Source organism: Acomys russatus, chromosome 21, assembly GCF_903995435.1.
Source record: "Acomys russatus chromosome 21, mAcoRus1.1, whole genome shotgun sequence".
In the NCBI taxonomy this organism is placed as follows: Eukaryota; Metazoa; Chordata; class Mammalia; order Rodentia; family Muridae; genus Acomys; species Acomys russatus.
In genome coordinates, this window is record NC_067157.1 from 19,077,898 (window position 1) to 19,097,594 (window position 19,697).

The 19,697-nt window shown below is 37.1% G+C and overlaps 1 pseudogene; it reads right to left on the reverse strand.

The window, feature by feature from the left end:
• Positions 1-19,306: 19,306 nt before the first annotated feature.
• On the reverse strand, positions 19,307-19,421 carry LOC127205444 (uncharacterized; annotated as a pseudogene).
• Between the last annotated feature and the right edge of the window lie 276 nt (positions 19,422-19,697).

A 19,697-nucleotide genomic window follows, 5' to 3' on the forward strand; every position in this document is an offset into this window, starting at 1 on the left:
TTAGCAGAGTATATGAGCTTCCATTTCTTAAGATACTATTGGACTTTGCTCATTCATTCAGGGGAAAATATTCCCAGAGCAAGGACCAGATCTTTTGTTGATGGCAGTTCTATTTAATGCAGTATTTGTGCCTCTTAATGAAAATCTCCTTAACTGTTCCTAGAAGTGTGCTACTACTAATAATCAGATAAAGAGATTCAGAAAGACCATTTTCAGATAGGGTGATAATTACTTATTTATCAGTCTCCAAAGGAAGGAAGAAATCTAAAGATTGATATTTCATAAATATAAATAGATAATTTCTATTTTATTTATAGTTTTAAGAACCACACAGTTGGGAGTAGGAAAGAGTAATGAATATGAGTGGAAGTTAGCCAGCTGTGAATCCTCTTGCTTCCAGGAGAAATTTTATAAATAGGGTGAAATTTTTGAAAACAAAGTTTTCAAGACAACGATGTGCCTGTAGGATGGTGTTGGGGGCACAGTAGGCATTCCATGTTTTTCCATTATATGTTATAAATTGTCAGGCTATCAACCTCCTCAAATTTATGTCACATCTCCCACGGGCAATGGAAGATAGGTGCTATATACGGTGCATGCTCCAGAAATTTAGGCATTATTGAAAGAAAAAGATGTTTACCATGTGTTCTTCAGACATTTAAATCTTTTCAGACAGCAAAGAGGAAAACACAGTCACCAAAATGAATAGATGTGTGCAGGTGAGCAAGCATACCATGACTATGCATGACTTCCTCCTGGGCCTCTGCTGTGTGCCCTCACTAATAAATCACAATTCTGTGTTTCTTCATGTGAATGAGACAGGATTTGGGGGTGGAGGACATGCCTATTGATATGCAATGTGCATCAGTGCCAAGTCGCAAAAGTTTACAGCTGCTACTTGACTTAACTTTACTTCACCGAGTTCCAGTAATTTTACCTCTCCATTCTTAATAAAAAAGGTTGTCTCTGACTTCTCTCTGATGTTTGGAGATGAGATTAACTGGCACCCATGGTGCATTTGCCCATCAGCACTAGTCAGGTATAGCCTCTGCAGGTTCTGTCTTGGAAACCCAGGGCTCCCCTGACTCTTCATGCACTTGACATTCTTGTTTCTTTCTGGTGTGGCTGTGTGGTATAGGGCAACACATGACAGGTTTTTCTGCTTGGGCTGCCTGGGTACTGTCACATTTCTTGGATGTCCTGTCTAGGGATGCAGATTTAGAAGCAACCTCAAAAATACTGCATTTTGTGTCTGAGTGTCATAAAGGTTGTGGAACAAACTGAGTCATCAGAGATGACTTAACGCATCAGGGACAAAAATTAAAAGAAGAATAATGAGTCCTTTATCTTCTCAGCAAGTGGTTATTTACCTGAAAACAATAAGGAACAGTTACAAAGGAATTTTCAAGCTCCTAAAATTCCCAAGATAAACCTATGGTTTAAAACAGAACAGGTGGGCAAGCCCTGCTCAAAGAGCATGGAACCTTTTAGCAGAAATAGAATGAATTATTAACTATGTTGTAAGGCATACATTTCCAGTTATGTTGTGTATGGGAGCTGAGACCGAAAAGCACAAGGACCTCAATGAAGTTCTCATAATTTTAGTCTTTCTTTGAGTTTTATTTTTTTATTTTATTTTTTTATTTTTTAGCTATAAGACTATTGAAGACTTTCAACAAAAGAACAAGGTCTGATTAACTTAAAGAAGAAAGATAGAAGTTTTTTTCTAACTGCAAAATCCAGTGACAGATTGAGTAGCTTGCAGGGAGGACTTTATTAAGTCTCTGTCTCCATTGTGTGTGTGTGTTTTCTCCCGACATTCTTATAAAAGATAAACAATTATGTTTGGCGAGCTAGTTATATAGATCACTTCCAGAACTCTGGTGCTGAAATCCTAATCTCCAGACATGAGGTAGGATGTGGGATTTGGGTGACCTAAGTGAGCCAAGAGACTGGAGTCCACATGAATTGTTGTCCCTTTATGGAGGATAACAGAGTGCTGGCTCATGCTTTTGTTGTCTGAGGGCAAAGTGGGGAGAGTTTGCCATCTCAAACCAGGAAGTGGGTCTTCTCAAAAAAAAAAAAAAAAAAAAAAAAAAAGGATAGGCCCTTGAACTTCTACTTCCTGCTTTCAAAACTCCGAGTAATGACTATTGTTTAAGCACCAAGTTTGTATCACTCTAATTAGAGTGGTACAGAGTCTACAGCAACGAGTAAACATCCTGTAAGTGCTATGAAGCTTTTATATGTTTGTTTAGAGCAGAAAATCTTAGTATTCACAGAGATCTTACTTTCCTGCCACCTGCTCAGTTAACATTATTAAAAGCTATTGAACTCATGACAGTACAGAAGTTTTAAAGTTTTAAACAATAGCTACTTGTATGAAAACTAGCAACAGAAACTCTTTGTGCATTCAAATTATATTCACACTAAAATGTCATGTACACAGATATTTATCACATGGGGCATGACCGCATTTATAACATTGTTGTTAATAATTATTATTTGCCAATAATTCTTAGAATCACCTTCTCTTCTGTTGCTTTGTGTGGTAGACTTGCTACCACTGTGGCATACTACAAGACGACAGAGTAATTGTGCCAATCAGAAAAGCACATATTCTGCATATCATTAGCTGTAGATGATAGAATTTTTATTTAGATTGTTATTCTATTAAATATCACATGAACTAATCAACTGTAGAGTCTGGATTTCAATGTGTGTTTATTGGACATGAAAAAGTAAAAGAATGATTCGCCAAGTACTTGCACAGATATGCAGGAACTATTTATGGCATTTATTAAAAGATCTTCACATCTTGAGGCATGACATATGAAGTGCTAAACTCAGAAGGAAAATACTATTGGGCTTATCTAAGCCATATATTGGAGTTAGAGATTTGAATAGTTAGATGGGGGTCATATTGATGTCTGTGTTACCACTGGAGACCATGTGGATGACTGTGGTCTGTGCTGCCACCTGTGCCATGTTGATATCTGTGGTCGGCACTGTGACTGGAAGCCATCCAAGTGGCCATGATCCATGTTGGCCCTGGATGCCTTCTTAAGATGCATGTGGCCTATGCTGCTACAGGGGACCAAGTTGATTCCTGTGATCAGTATTACCACAGGAGACCATGTAGATGTTTGTGGTCTGTGTTGTATTGATGCCTGTGGTCCTGGCTGCTGCTAGAGGCCACAATGATGTCTGTTGACCATGATGTTGCAGGAGACTGTGTGGATGTCCGTGGGTTGTGGAGCCCCAGGAAACCATGTGGAAGTCCATGATCCATGTTTCTGCTGGCTGTCATGGGCAAGAAAGCTTCTGTTGTAGTGAGTCTAGCCTAATGATTGAGAACGAATGCTGCTGAAGTATAGCAGCTCTTCACAGTTGATGGCTTACAGTAGTGGTGGAGTGTGAGAAAGGATCTTTATGAGCTGGTCACTGGGTATTTGACCATGCTCCAATGAATATATGGACAATGCAAAGTGGTACTCGGTCTATTATCTTGTTTTGGCTGGAGATGGCATGAGGGTGGGAGGGTGGAACTGGGAGGAATGGGAAGCAAGTGTGATGCATGCAGTCACATGCATGTGTGCACATATGTCTATGTGCATGGACATGCATGCCACATGAATGTGGAAATCAGAGAACAACTTACTTGAGTCAGTTCTTTCTTTCCACAGTGTGGCTTTTCAGGACTAAACTTAGGCAGTTGGGCTTGGTGGCAACTGTGTTTGTCCGTTGGAGCCATCTGACCATGATGAAATTCCTTGATTTAAGTTTAGATCAAAGTAATTTTATACTTCAGGACATAAAACAAATGCTTAAAGCAAGACTAGTTAAAGAGAAGACAAAGATGTTCATTTGTAAATATTTTTAAACACTTTTTTATTGTTTTTTTTTTTTTTCTTTTAAAAATGGAATACTCAAAGGAAGTGATCATTTCATTTTTTTATTTTCCTATAACATCTCCTTTTCATCTCCTATTCATCTTTCATTTATGTACTTCTGATTGTAGTCTGTGTAAGTAATCTTACAATCTCCATTTTATTTAGAGTTAAGTGCTAAATTTAATGATTTGATCACAGTCGCATTTAATGGTGCAGAATAAAGGATCTTTTGTTTGTATACTAGTTCCTATAAGCTCTAAGTCACATATGACGTTGTGATGGATGGTTTTAATGTCAGCGTGTCACAAATTAGAATCATCTGACAGGGAGCTTTGACGGAGGAGCCGTGATTGTCTGAATTGAAGAAGAAAAGCCCATTCATAACATGGGTAGTGCCACCCTTAAAGGAGGATTGCCTTTTGGTCATTTGGGCTTCTGTCTTGCGGCCAACTTAACTTACCGTGTTGCAGCAGCAGCTGCTGCTTCCTTTGGTAGTATCAGAACCATGGGTTCCAAGATTCCATTCCTGACAGAGGACCCAGTCGCAGCCCAGGAAGCTTCCAAATTCTTAGCACCTGGTTGGAACTACTGAGGCAAACAGCATCATCATAGATCCAGTACCTACAGGCTTATCAGTTGCTCAAGTATGAGAGACTAGTTGTTATTATTTTGAAATAAGCTGATATATATATATATATATATATATATATATATATATATTCTTTCTAGAGAACCCTGACTAGTATTGAGGCTAGTACATAGCTTTCCAAGTTGAACACTTACTACTGTTAGGAAAGCATTCTTTGTTTGTTTGTTTCTTCTAATATTTCCCTTTTTAATAATCCTGTACTCTTTTCATTTTTACTCTACTTACTTACAAGTTTCCATTACCCAGCCAGTTGTACAGGGGTTAGAATAATTGGGAAAGTGACTTTTACTATAAATTTGAGCCTGAAAATGATCGGCTATGGTTTTAAAGAAACTTCTAAGTACAAAACACAGTGTAACTATGGGGAAAAGGAGATGCTTACTTGTTTAATACATGAGAATATTTTAAACTGCTAATCTAAAGTGTATTTAAACTGTCTGTTTCCCTTGTAATTAACTTTTCTCTTGTAATTTTAACTTTTTTGTTATGGTTAAAAAATTAACATTTATAACCTAAATTAATACATAAATACAACCACAATTTGTGTAGTTGCTGATATTCTTTACCCAGAATAACACAAGTATCTTCTAATAATTATGTGCTGGAGGTAGCATTTATAGAAGCTAAAAACACTGTTTTAAAATTAATATACATCATAAATATTGAACATAATATTTATAGATAATGTTGAATACTACACTTGGATATTGCTTGATAAAAAATGATGTTTGGAATACTGTTTGCTATCTGGGTCAGGTAAAGTTTGTGACTTAACTCCTTGTTAAATTCTGTTAAAGTATATTTGGTTTTATATTGAGGTCTTTGATCCATTTGAATGTTAGTTTTGTGCAGGGTGATTAATATGGATCTATTTGCATTTTATACATGTAGACATCCAGTTAGACCAATCTTACATCTGACAAAGGACTAATATCCAAAATATATAAAAAAACCCCAAAAAATTAAACACCAACAAACAAAATAGCCCAATTAAAAAATGGGGCACAGAGCTAAACAGAGAATGTTCAACAGAGGAATTGTGAATGGCTGAGAAACACTTAAAGATCTTGAAATTTGCATGCAAATGGATGGAACTAGAGACAATCATCCCGAGTGAGGTAACCCGGGCCCAGAAAGACATGATGGTCTATACTCATAACTGGATATTAGCCCAACATAGATGTCCTCCAAGAGATTCCACACAGCTGGGCATCAGGACAGATACTAAGACTCAAAGCTGGACTTTTGGTCAAAAGCTACAAGTTGTATGGAAGAGATGAGGGATGGACAAATGGAGGGGGGCATGTCAGAAGCCCCACAAGGAGACTATCAAGGCTGGCAGATCTGGACCCAGGAGGCCCTACACAAACCAACTTTGAGGGAGGAGAACACCAACCAAGGACATTGTGAGCAGAGAACCTAGACTCCCTTTTCAGATGTAACCAATGGACAGCTCATTGTCCACATGGAGAAGGGGGGAGAGTGAGGAACTGTCTCTGACATGAACTCTGGTGCCCTAAGTTTGACAAATTGCTGTCCATTGGTGGAGAGGCCCTGTGAGGACTCAGAGGAAAGGGATGCAGGCTATCCAGATGAGACTTGATAGGCTATGATCAGAAGGTGGGGGAGGAGGACCCCACCTGGTCAGAGGTCTCGGGGGGGTGAATAGGATGGAAGATGGGTGGGTGGAAACAGGAAGATAAGAGCAAGGGGACTACATTTGAGATATAATGGAAATAAATGAAGAAATAATAATAAAGAAATGCTCACTGTCCTTAGTCATCAGGAAAATGCAAATCAAAATGACTCTGAGATTTCCTTTTATACCTTTTATACCTTTTATACCTGTCAAAAACTCAAGTGACAGCACATGTTGGTGAGGATATGAAGAAAGAGGCACAGCTCTCCATTGCTTGTGGGAGTGCAAACTTGTACAACCATTTTGTAAATCAATCTGGCACTTTCTCAGAAAATTGGAAACAGTACTACCTCAAGACCCAGCTATACCACTCCCAGGCGTACACCCAAAAGATGCTCCACAGTACAACAAGGACATTTGCTCAACTATGTTCATAGCAGATTTATTTGTAATAGCCAGACTATGGAAACATAGATGTCCCTTAACTGAAGATAAAGAAACTGTGCTACATTTACACAATGGAATACTACTCAGCCTTAAAAACAAGGAAATCAGGAAATATGTAGGCAGACAGATGGATGAAACTAGAGACAATTATCCTAAGTGAGGTAACTCAGACCCAGAAAGACACATATGCGTGTACTCACTTATAGGTGGGTTTTAGCCTGTTAGTACAAGATGACCATATCACAAAGCACAGAACCAAAGAAAATAAGTAAAACATGAATAAATATATACATTTAATTTAAAATATGTGTTTGTTTTCTGCCATTAATATTTAAAAAAAGGAGAGCACACATGGGAGTATGATTAAATCTCACTCATAAGGGGAATTAGAAGAGATAGAAATAGTATTTGAAGAGAAAGAAGAAGGTAGGAGAGGGAGCCTAGAGAGAAATAAGGGTGGAAATCAGACCTGGGGAAAGCAGGGATGGAAGAACAGAAGGCCCACAGAGAAAAGAGTAATGGTGTATAAGGGCATCTCTGTGACAAGCTGGAGACCTAAGTCAGAATAGGCTTCTGGGAGGATATGCGGGCAACTACAGCTGAGACTCCTAGTAGCAATGGCCATGGAAACTAAAGAGGACACCCTCTAACTTGGAGGGAGGAGAACACCAACCCATCCACAAATACCTTCATCCAAAACTCACCCTGCCTAAAAGACAAGCAAGGATAAAGATAGAACAGATAGAGCAGAGATTGAGGGACTGTCCAACCAGTGCCTGGCTCAACACAAGACCCACCCTATAGAAGAGAGACAACCTCTGACACTATTAACTATGCAATGCTTACAGACAGGAGCCTATCAGATTTGTCCTCTGAGAGGCTCCACCTAACAGTGCTTCAAAACAGATGCTGAGACTCACAGCCAAACGTTGAGTAAAACACAGAGAATCTACTGGAAAACGGGGGAAGGATAAAAGGACGTAGAAGTGACAAGAACTCCAGAAGTAGACTAACACAACCAACTAACCGGGGCACAAAGGGGCCTGTGGAGTCTGAAGCACCAACAAAGGACCATGCATGGACTGGACCCAGGGTCCTCTACATACATGTAGTCAATGGGCACCACAGGCTTTATGTGGGTCACCTAGTAAGGAGGCTGGGGGCTTTCTCTGACGTGGACTCTGTTGCCTGCATTTTGGTCACTTTTCCTCGATAGGACAGCCTTGCCATGCCTGCTTCGACTTGATGAGGTGGGGTGGGTGAGTTGGTGGAGGGGCTCCCATTTTCTGAGGAATAGGGGAAGAAGGATGGGGAAGTGAGCATAAGACTGGGAAGAGAAGAGGGAGGGGACTATTACCGGGATGTAAAATAAATAAATAAATTTAATAAAACATGATTTTTGTTTTAGCCATTGATACATAAGAAATTAAAACACTTGGTTAAAGATTTAATTTAATCTCTAATTCCTTCCCCCATGTTTCTCTGCTATTAACTAAAAACAGCGCAAAGCTCTTTGTTAGGTAGAGACACACAGAGACTCGGAGAGACAATCATAGAGACTGGGCAGATTCATGAGACAGCCTTCAGGCCAAGTCAGATTCAAACTCACACCACAGACAGAGGACAGAAGACACAGGGATCGCGAAGTAGAAAATTCAAATCTGGGCTTTCAAAAGGTGAAATGACACCAAAGGGGCATGTTTTATAATCCTTATGTGAGACAATGCATTACTGAATGTGAGATACCCCGCATCTTTTTATGTTGTATATTTTTGATGACATATCCAAAACACAATGTCCAATTCCCAAGCACAGCCATCTGCTTTTAATGTGCATAACAATAGTAACACATTATGAAAGGATCAGCATTTACCAATCGGAGAAATAATTCTAAGTCTATGAATGAATTATGTTATATATATTTCTTATGATGTTACACACACATATACACACACACATACACACACAAATATAAGAACTTTAAACACTACTTACAGTGCTGTAGTGTAAAGTGGTCAGGAAATCACTCTCTTTCCCTTCCTCTTTTAGGTTTGGCACCTATTTAAACACAGGCTGTATGGAAGAGTTACAAAGAGTTAGTTGGGATTTAGCAACTCAAGGTGCTTGAAATCTTTTTCAATATACTAATAACCACTGAGTACTGCTGATCTGGGCTGTAATATTCTTTTACATTAGGAGATACAAAGAAAAATAGGGCAGTATTCCTGCACTATGAAGACTCAAAATCCCCAAGAGAAATGAACGCATGGAGAATAATAAAGGCAGAATGTAATATATGGTACAGCCAGAGAGAAGCTTCTACTGTTTTTCAGTTATGAAGAACAGTTTTCTTTCATTTATTTGAGCTTGCCTATTCTGTTTATAACTGAACAAGTGCATAATGGGAGCCCTTTGCTTGCTGAAGAGCACTTTAAATCTTTCTTCAGAAAGGATTTGAATGTAAGGGAATCTAGGCTTGAGACTAATTAAAAGGTAACTGCAAGTGTTGAATTCATGCTTAAATTTTGTTTCAAGTATCTTTTTCTACAAAATATTCCACCAAAGACACAAAAAGAGGAAGTTTTGTGTTATAAATAAAATGATAAAGGATTGGCGCTGTTTAATTGAACAACTGAATATCTGAGTGTATGTAATCAGAATTTTCCTGACCTACAGCAAATACTCGCTGATCTTATACAAGGACAGGATGCAGAGGAGTTTAACAGTATGGTGTCTGAGCATCTGGATTCAGTAGATGGATGCCATGTAGCCACCAAGAGAAATGAAGTTTCAGGTTCAATCTCTTTACTAGTCTTTTCTCTCGATTGGTTTCGTGCTTAACAACTGATTCTCAAGCATAGACATCCATTTTTAGTGCCGGCAGCAATAGTAACAAGAAACTTCAAAGAGTCAGCATGCATCACTCTGTACTCTGGTAAAAACCATCCACACCCAGGTAACAGGTTGTTAATATGACCCAGAGACCAGGCCTCACTAGCAAACCTATATCTTAATTTTATATCGGAACACAGGACCCAGAACATGAGTATGAAGTTTTATTATACCCACCAACTGTGAAAGTTACTATATATCATTTTTCAAATTCTATAGACTAAGGTAGTAGATAGTTTCATATAAAGGCAAGAAAATATTGGTTTCATTGCTGAAATATGGCAGGAATTTCTCTCCTGAACTCCCTCATATTACACCCTATATTTTATTGTGGTTAGTTATGTGTTTTCTCTCAGCAGGCTATGAGTCTTCAGAGTGCAGATATTATGTTATTTATCTCTGTTTCCTGAAATGTCTAGCACATTGCTTTCAAAGCAATGGTTTTCAATGAAAGCAATGTTGATAAGAACATAATTAAATTATTTAGTCATCTGTGATGTCCATCAGTCAATAATGCCTGGAAACTGGGTTCTCTAGAGAGAAGACAATGTGGCCAGGACTGCTTATGTGTTGCCTCACCCAATACTCTGCTGTTCTGAGGTGGGCAGCATCCTTTCCTTCCTACTATGGAAATGGCAGTGCAGAAGCATCAGCTCTCCAAAGAGTGCCCAGATAGAAAATGACATCATCAAGACGCACACTTTAGTGTGGCTCAGGGGCTGAGATCTGAACCACTTTGCTGCAGCACATGTTGATTCTATTAACGTCACCTTTAATATAGTAAAAGCAGATAGACGAAAATCTTTATCTCCCTGGCACCTCTAAGTTAATATAGACATTCCATGTTACCTAAGTGCCATTCTCAAACAACTGTGACAGGTCAGCAGGGCATGTGTCATCTCCATCTTATAGGTGTAGTTACTGAAGCTAAGAAAGGCTGTGATTTCCCCAGAGCTACAGAACTCATAACTGAAAAGGCTTGCACTAGACTCATATGTTCATGATTATAGCTCAACTCGGTTTCCTCATTTGTGATGTGGGAATAATAATACCTTCATTGTTATATTGTGCGAGTAATCAAGGTAATGTAGCTTGCCATAAAATATACATTGAATTGGTCTGATATCGTTCTGCTTTCTATTGCTTCATGACTAATACTGATGACATCGTTTTAAAACAACAAATTTGTCTCTCAAGAGTTAGGTTGGAAATTTTTAATACTTCCATTTGATATGTTATTTTTCTGGATCACGCCATTCATTTGTTTCATTCTATTTGATTAAGCTTGAATAATAATGATCTCATTTGAGCACTGCTTACTTTGGGATGTACATAAATATTACTAAAATGACTTTTATAATTTCTTCTTTTCTTTCTTTCTTCTTTCTTTTTTTGACACAGGATTTCTCTGTGTACTGGCAGTTCTTGACTCACTTTGTAGACCAGGCTGGCCCTGAGCCCATAGCCTCCCTGCGTTCTGGGATTACCTGCATACACTACCATGGCTGGCCATTTAAAATTTTTTGTATTTATATTTTCTCTGTTCTAAGCTTGACTTTTGTAGCATCATAAACACGTTCTTTGATTTACTGTGTCAATACAGTTTATAGATATTTTTCCTTTCAGTGTTTCTATACTGCTCATCAATTTGCAAAATCTTGAAAAATGTATTTAAGTTACATTCTAGCATTTTGCTTACTTATGCTTCTTTATGGAATTTAATGCTTAAGTACAGTGTCATCTTTGAGCTTCAGTTAAATATTGGAGTCGGTCTTTGACAACCAGACAGGTTAACTCCTGACAACACCCAGCTTACTTCAAAGAAGATAATGACCATGAAAGAACTCCTTATGGAGATGGCTCAAAATGTGGTAAACAAGCCACTGGGAAAAATGTCCCCATTTCTGCCATAGACAATATTCTGCCTAAAAATGGACAACCTTGGAAGCAGGCAGAATCGATGGTCAAACTTTGCCATGACAAGGTAAGCAAGTCCTCAATAGTTCCTGCCTCACAAATATATCTGTCAGATATATTGGGCCAGAAAGTTGAAGATGATGCTCCAATGTTATAGAGTTGTGGGTGACAGACAGCAATCTGTTTCTGTCATTTTCTCATTTTGGAAGCTGTTAACCTGAACTTCTGGTCTACTCAGGTAATTAAGTTTCATTCTTTCTCAGGTCTTTGATGGGGTGAAGACCAGATAATTTAGTCTTATAAATAAGCTTAGTTGTTTAGGCAATAAGATCTTGTCACATCTAGATACTTGTTTTAAGTTGATAGAGATGAGATAGGATAGATATTGATTTTCATTCAGAATTTTAGACTCACCAAGATAGGAAAGATCTTTTCTTCAAGATTGCCAAATACAAATAGCCAAAACAGTAGGACTGTAACATTTATATAATTTCTGACTGTTTTGTGGTTCTTCTTGCTGTATGTATTTATTTTATTTATGTGTAATAATATAAATGTATATGTAAAAAAATAAATATAATGAAAAATATTAAAAGTCCAAATATATTGGGTCAAAATTTGAAATTTTGGGGATTTACTATGCTTTAGATACAATATCAAAAAAATTAAAAATTAATTTGAATTTTTCTCCAACATTGAGGATATCATGGATTATAATGTAATCTCTAAAAATCACCATAAATAGTAAATAGTGTCCCACTAATATTGTTAATGGATAATTACTTAGATTTATTTGGCTTAATTGTATTTTAGCCTGCTTCTTCATTTGAAATCATCAAATGAATGCTTTCATTTATTTATTTTTGTTGATAAGTATTTACTGAATGCCTTCAAGGTACCGGGTATGGAGTCAGTTATTGAATAATGATAAAACAATAAGTATAGCAAACTAACGTTAATAGCAATATTGACACCCTTTATATATTGATGGAAATAAGTTCAATGAGCTGTGACAGCACATGGTTTAAGTGCATTGTAAATGTCTGATCAGATTTGAATGACTCTATGTGCACTTTAACTTTTTAAAGGGATTTTACTCATGAGCATTCTATACTTAACTGAGTTTATGCCTCAAATTTTATATTTTCAGAAATATTTCGGAAATATATTACATATATTTCTTGAGGTACAAGTTACTTAAAGATTTTATTCTATTGGAAAGATTGATGCTGTGTGTATCTTTGAGACTTGTGAGGCCCACAGTCAATGAGCATCTTTTGTCAAATATAAACACAAATATTACTGAAAAATAATATTTATACCCTTCACATATCTAAATATTAGGCTCTGACTTTCTGTTGATTATTTAAAATGTTTTTCTATTTTATTAATTTTACTAGCATATAAAATATAACTTAATCATGACATTATATATCACTATTATATTATATTAATTATGCATTGTACATACACAGTAAATGTATGTGACATGAGCCAGCTATAGAGATAAGGGACCACAGATATCACTTGTATGTTAGATAGTAAATAATTTGCCCTTGCGGGAATTGAAAGTAGAACATTGGTTCCCAGATTCTGAGCAGTGTAGTAAGAAGTGATAGGGACTTGGCTTATATATTATGCTATATATATTTACTATATATATTAATTATAACTTGCTCATATTCTATACCTCTGCTTCAACCTCCTCTCCAATGGTGTTCCTTCAACTGACACATGAAAACATAAAATTGCACTTGCAATGTTAAAAAATGTAATGGTTTAATACCTGTGTATACATATTGCATAACGCTTAAGGCAAGTTAAACAAAAGTATCTTATAAAATATTTAATATTTTTATATGGTAAAACTAATACAATATTTATGATTTTTTCATGGTGAAATTTCAAATAATTTTCTTTAGCTTTGTTGGATGCAGGACATCTTTATCCATAACCATCACATTGTGCAGTAGTCCAGCAGGGTGGCTTAGCCCATCAAACTGTGTCTTTCCACTCACACAGCACACTCTCCGCACTTCTCCGGACTCTTCCCAGACATTAGGAACCACTGCTCATCTTTCAGCTTCCATGACAGAAAGTTTGCCTTGCTTTGTATCTACATACAAATAAGATCATGTCTTTCTATTTTATCTTCTTTGCCTGATCTATTTCAGCTAACATAATAATCTCCATTTTAATTCTTGAATGCTATTAAGTGAGCCTTCAACAGTAAAATTTTATTTTAAGTATTTCTATAGCTCATGCCTATGTTTTTCCTCAGGAGCTTCTTAGACTTGCTATCATTTAGCAAATGTATTAACACTTTTCACAATACTGCAGTACAAATTATGCTTATTTGTAATGTTCTATTCAGCAAAAGTTGAGGGGTATACATATTTCTGATTTTAAGCTGAAGTTATATATATATATAAAACATCAACCAGTTTTCAGTATTTAATGTAAGTTGTTTGTGGCTTATATTTTTTTCTTTCTTCTTCCTCTTTTAGTTTTGAAATTAAAATAAAATTACATCATCCCCTTTACCTTTCTTCCCTCCAATACCTCCATAAATACACCTTGACCCCTCTCAAATTTATGGCCTGTTTTTCTTTAATTGTTAATATAAGTATATTATATGTAAATGGACAAATATATGAACATAACGCTCTCAGTTCCTGTGGTGTTATTTGTACGTGTGTAAGCTCAGGGCTGATCAACTGGTATTAGATCACCAGTCAGGACGCTTATCCCTGGGGAAGAATATCTCCACCGCTCTCAGCATCCTTTGGTTGCTTGTAGTTGTTTGTTTAGGGATGAGGCTCTGTGAGATTTCCCTTCCATGTGAGCATTTTTGTTGGTAACTTACTTGGCCATGTCTCATTTAGCCAGTATGGATGCTACTTTTATGTTCTTATGAGCTTCACTATGAAAACTTTGCAGTTTTCTTTATTTATTCTAAAGGTAAAAACATAATCTAAAATCAATGTGGTATTTAATTAACACAATGGAATTGTGTACACATTTATTATATCTGGTGAATCTACTTTACTATGCTGGTAAGTTTATGTCAACTTGTCACAAATTGGAGTAAATTGGGAATAAGAAGCCTCAACTTGGGAATTTTCTCTATCTGATTGGCCTGTATACATGTTATAGTTTATCTTTCAAGATAAACATTAAGTTGTTTGTGTTGTAATTTTTTAAAATAATATTTGGTAATTTTGCTGCTATCTTTGCTCTTTTTCTTGTTCCCCCTATGTTGAGGTCAGAGGACGAAGCTTTTATGGGCTTCTTGGAACCAAAACTTGGTTCTTCAGACCTGTACAGCAAATGAGTTTGCTCACTGAGCCATTGCCGCACCCATATTATAAATTCCTTGATGGGTTTATAATGACAACAAGAAAAACAACCACTATCACCACAACAAAGGTCTACTGAATTCTTTTCACCAGTACATGACATATGGAAAAATTTTATTTGTCAGAATCACAGTGAATCTCTTTAGAAGTCAGATGTGTTGGGGGGGGGGGAAGACAACAACATTTGGGGGATATTGAACAGAGAATTTGAAAGGTTTGTAGATTCCAAAGAGTCAAAGGTCAAAGATAGCATGACTCAAGTGGAAACAAAAGCATGGCAACTTAAACGTTAAATTAAGGAGCAATCACTCCAGATGGCACCGTTCTGTGTAACCAAACGGAAATTGGTACCTTCTAGTACAGGAGGCTGAGATGCTTAGCAACACATGGCAACCTAATACATCTGTATCCTTTCTCCAGACTGAAGGATAAAAAGTAGCCATGGTATTATAGCATATCACACTGCCATAATCCCAGGATCACCCGGGAGAATATATAAGCCAAAAACTCAGGTACATAGGTCTCATAGGGTACATAAGTGCATTGATGAGTAGGAACTCAATAATCAAAGTTTGATTGACACTAAAAATATTTCAAAATAATCTCAAGTTCAAAAAAGAATGTATGAGAAATGGAGCAATACAAAAATGTTTTATAGTGTCACATAAATTTAGGGAGCCTGTGCCCATCAAGTTCTCTCTCTCTCTCTCTCTCTCTCTCTCTCTCTCTCTCTCTCTCTCTCTCTCTGTGTGTGTGTGTGTGTGTGTGTGTGTGTGCATGCACACACACATATATACAATAATAATCAAAAAAAAAAAAGAGAGGCAATTCCTTTGAGACTCAGATGGATATCGGAAAGGTTAGAGGTAAGATAGCTATGAGGTCCTAAACGAAGGAACTGGATGGGTGAAAGGGAAATAATTCTATTTCAACTAAAGACATAAAGAATAAAAATAGGTTAAAATAAAATAGAATAAATGCAAAAAAGATGAACTGAAGGATGGCAGAGATCTTACACAATTCAACCCAAAAGTACAAGTAGTTTAAAACAGTAAATTTGAAACTGAAAGAATGAGATATTTAGAAGTCTACTAAATAAGACAAAATATAAAAAGACAGGATAAAAGAGATAGTGGATTAAATATTTTTCCAAGGACTCAACACAGTTGTATTTTGCTGAAGGACTTACTGAGCATGCAATAAAATAATTGACAGAAAACATATTTTAACAAAGTGCGGTGAGATGTCGTAATTTTAAGGATGGAAAGAAAAATCTAACGGTACTTCAAGAGGAAAGTCAGGTTTCCAGCAGCATGTTTCTGTGATGATACAATAAACATTTATTCTTATTAAAAAAATCAGTGTGCTAATCCCATGAACAAAAACACAAAACACAAATGAAAACTAGTCAAAAGTCATTGATATAGAATAAGATCATTATGAATGCATCAAATGTATATATTTTATAAACAATGAATCAATTTGAGAGAATGGGAAGATGGCTTAATTGGTAAAGTGCTTGGTGTGCAGACATGAAGACCTTAGTTCAGATTCCCCAGAACCCATCACATAAGAATCCTGGTGTGGTAGTAGCTGCTCTAATGCCAGCCTTGGAAGGCAGAGAGACACCACCTGCCCCAAAAAAATAAGGTCTGGACAATGGTAGAGGAAGATTTATAACTTCAAGCTCTGGCCTTGACCATGCACAGACAAAACTCCTCCTGTAAAATAGCCATTTAAATACCCCTTCTACTCTGGGTACTTGAATTGCCTCTTTTGGTTATTTTGCCTACATTATTGGTTATTATTATACATAAAGACTTCATTGTCTATGTTGAAAATATCATATCCCTTTCAACTCTTGGATTTTGTATGCTCTTGTATTACTACCTGCTGAAGAGAAGTACTTATCTATTTTCAATAATTTTATTTATTTATATTTGTAGGACTGGAGATCATACTCAGAGTCTCTCACTTGTTAGGCAAATGCTCTACTGCTAAACTATAGCCATTTATTTTTTTTCTAAAAATTATTATGTTTTGTGTTTTATCTAATAATTTATCTAATACTACTATTAACCTATTGAAAAGTAGCAAAGATAGTCTCCAACTTTATCATTGGGAAATGTATGATACTGTGTCACATTTATATCTATAGTCCATCTGGAATTAATCTTTGTGAACAATACAAAGAAGGGTTAATTTCTTTTGGATCCACAAATCCTTCAACTCAACAGCACTCACAGAATGATGTTCCTCCTGAGCTGCTGGGAGTTGTCTTAGCTCTCTTGAAGGATTCATCTACCTGCTATGGCTCTGTGGCTGAGAACCTCCTGTTCGATTTCATTGGTCTATTTATTGTTCTTCCAATACTGCAGTTCTGAATGGCTGAAGCCTTAAAAGGCTTTAATAAGGTATGTAGTAAATCTCTCACTCTTTCTTCTGCCTTAAGATTGTCTTGAGTTTTTTCTTCTCTTTGGACTCCTATATTTTATCTCTTTGCACTAAAAGAAACACCGATCTTTGCATGCCTAAATATATTGTAATTTAAATTTAAATATGTCTCTTGATATTTTGGCTGAAATTTTGTTAAATGTGATTGGGAGACAACATTTTGTGGACACTGCGTTGTTTGGTCATCGAATAAGTACGGTGTTAAGTTTAGATTTGACTTTCTGGTGGCATAAACATATATATTTTGAGTGAAGTTTTTAACACATGTACTAACTCGAGTTTGGATGTATTATACACTTCTCTTTATTTATGTATTTATGTATAATGCATGTATTTTTATTTATTTATTTATTCACTTTACATCCTGATCAGAGCCTTCCTCTCCTCTTGGTCCCACCCTCCCTCTCTCTTCCTCCTATTTCCCCTCCACCATTCCTCTGAAAAGGGGAAGCCTTTACTATCAACACCCCCACCTCCTCCACACCAGCACATCAAGTCTTTTCAGGACTGAGTACATCCTCTTCCCCTGTGGCCTAAGGAAGCAGCCCCACCAGGGGGCAGTGATCCAAAAGCAGGCAACAGAGTCTATGTCAGAGACAGCTCCCACTCCCCTTACTAGGGGACCCTCATAAAGACTGAGCTACCCATTGGCTACATCTGTGTAGTGAACCTAGATCCAGTAAGATGTGTAGGGATAAAATAGAGCAGAGATTGAGAGAATGTCCAATCAATGCTTGACCCAAATGGAGACCCACCCGATGGGAGAGAGCCAACCCTTGCACAGTTTGGTTTTGTTTTCCAGACAGGGTTTCTCTGTATAGCCTTGGCTGTCTTGGACTTGATTTGTAGCCCATACTAGCCTTGAACTCACAAAGATCCACCTGCCTCTGCCTTTCTGAGTACTGGGATTACAGGCATGTGCCACTATATCTGGCTACCCCTGACACTACTAATGATATTCTGCTATGCTTGCAGACAAGAGCTGTCCTTTGAGAGGATTATGGAAGAGTGAAAGGAAGGATAGAAGAAAGGGAATAAGAGCTCCACAAAAAGACCAAGTTATTTTCTTTTAAATATATTACTTTGCGGTTACTTAATTTATACATAGGGAGTATGCACTTTTAAAGTCCAAATGTCTATGTATTTGTCCTTTTTGGGACAGAGTATCACTTTGTTGCTTTGGCTGGCCTAAACTTGTGGTCGGATAAGGAAACCCAAATGGAGCAAAGGTGGTGTCCCAGTACCAGGCAGAAGAATCAGAAATACAACTGTTGCCACCATTAGGAGTCCCACAAAAGTACCAAGCCAGCAGCTATTAAATCTATGTAGAGATTCAGGTGTCAGCTTGTAGTTTCAGTCTCTGTACCAAAATGACTAGCAGGAAGAAAACTAACTAAATACTTCTTAATGATATTCTATTGCCTTGTCTGGCCATCATCACAGTGGCTTCCTCCAGCAGCAGTTGTGAGTGACTGCAGAGACCCACAGCCAGATATTATGCAGAAAGAGAGTCTAAATTGGAGGTCTCCACTTGGTCACTCCACTCATGGGAACTCCTTGGATGTCAGGTAAGAGAGACTGTATGAATGAGAGGGGATGGAGGACACCAGGAGAACATGGCCCACCTGATCAACCAAACAGGTCTCACATGGGGTCAATTGAGTATCTTTAAATTTGTTTATTTAGTCATTCTTTTGTTTGGCAGTGACTTCTATGATTTATACACTCCTTGCACCAGACCCAGCATTATACCATGGCTGCACATGACTTAGAGCCAGCTCTTGGGAAGCATGCTCCAGGAAGTCAGTACTGAGTGATGAAGCTTTTCTATACTAAGATATAAAGTTGTAGGTCTCTCTTAACCTAGTGCACTTCTGTGTATTGCCTGGTGCATTTGGTATTGGCTTTATACTACCAGTAGTCGGCCATATTACATTGAACACGTTTTATTTTAAGCAGGATCTAGACACACACTCATGCAAATTGGCCACATTAACAGCATATTTGGCATTTATAGAGTCAACAATGGTTACCGTACTCTTCTTCTTCTTTTTTTTTTAATATGGAATGCTTCACGAATTTGCGTGTCATCCTTGCGCCCTTGCGCAGGGTCCATGCTAATCTTCTCTGTATCATTCCAATTTTAGTATATGAGCTGCCAAAGTGAGCACTACTGTACACTTTTTAATGTGTGGATCACATGATTTTGTCAAGAATTTTGTTAAGATTGCAATCTGTTGTTTCATACCTACCCTAAGCTCACTAAACCATAGCCTTTTATCAACAATTTTAGTTTTATTTCATTTAAGATTTAGAGTGAGGACTTTTTTTTTTCCAGAAGCATGCTATGTATGTAATAGAAATTAAGGAGGGGGCAAACATTAGCTGGTGATATTTCACAGAATATAGCTAACATTTTGCTTTCTCTTTTCCTTGAATGCTGGTGG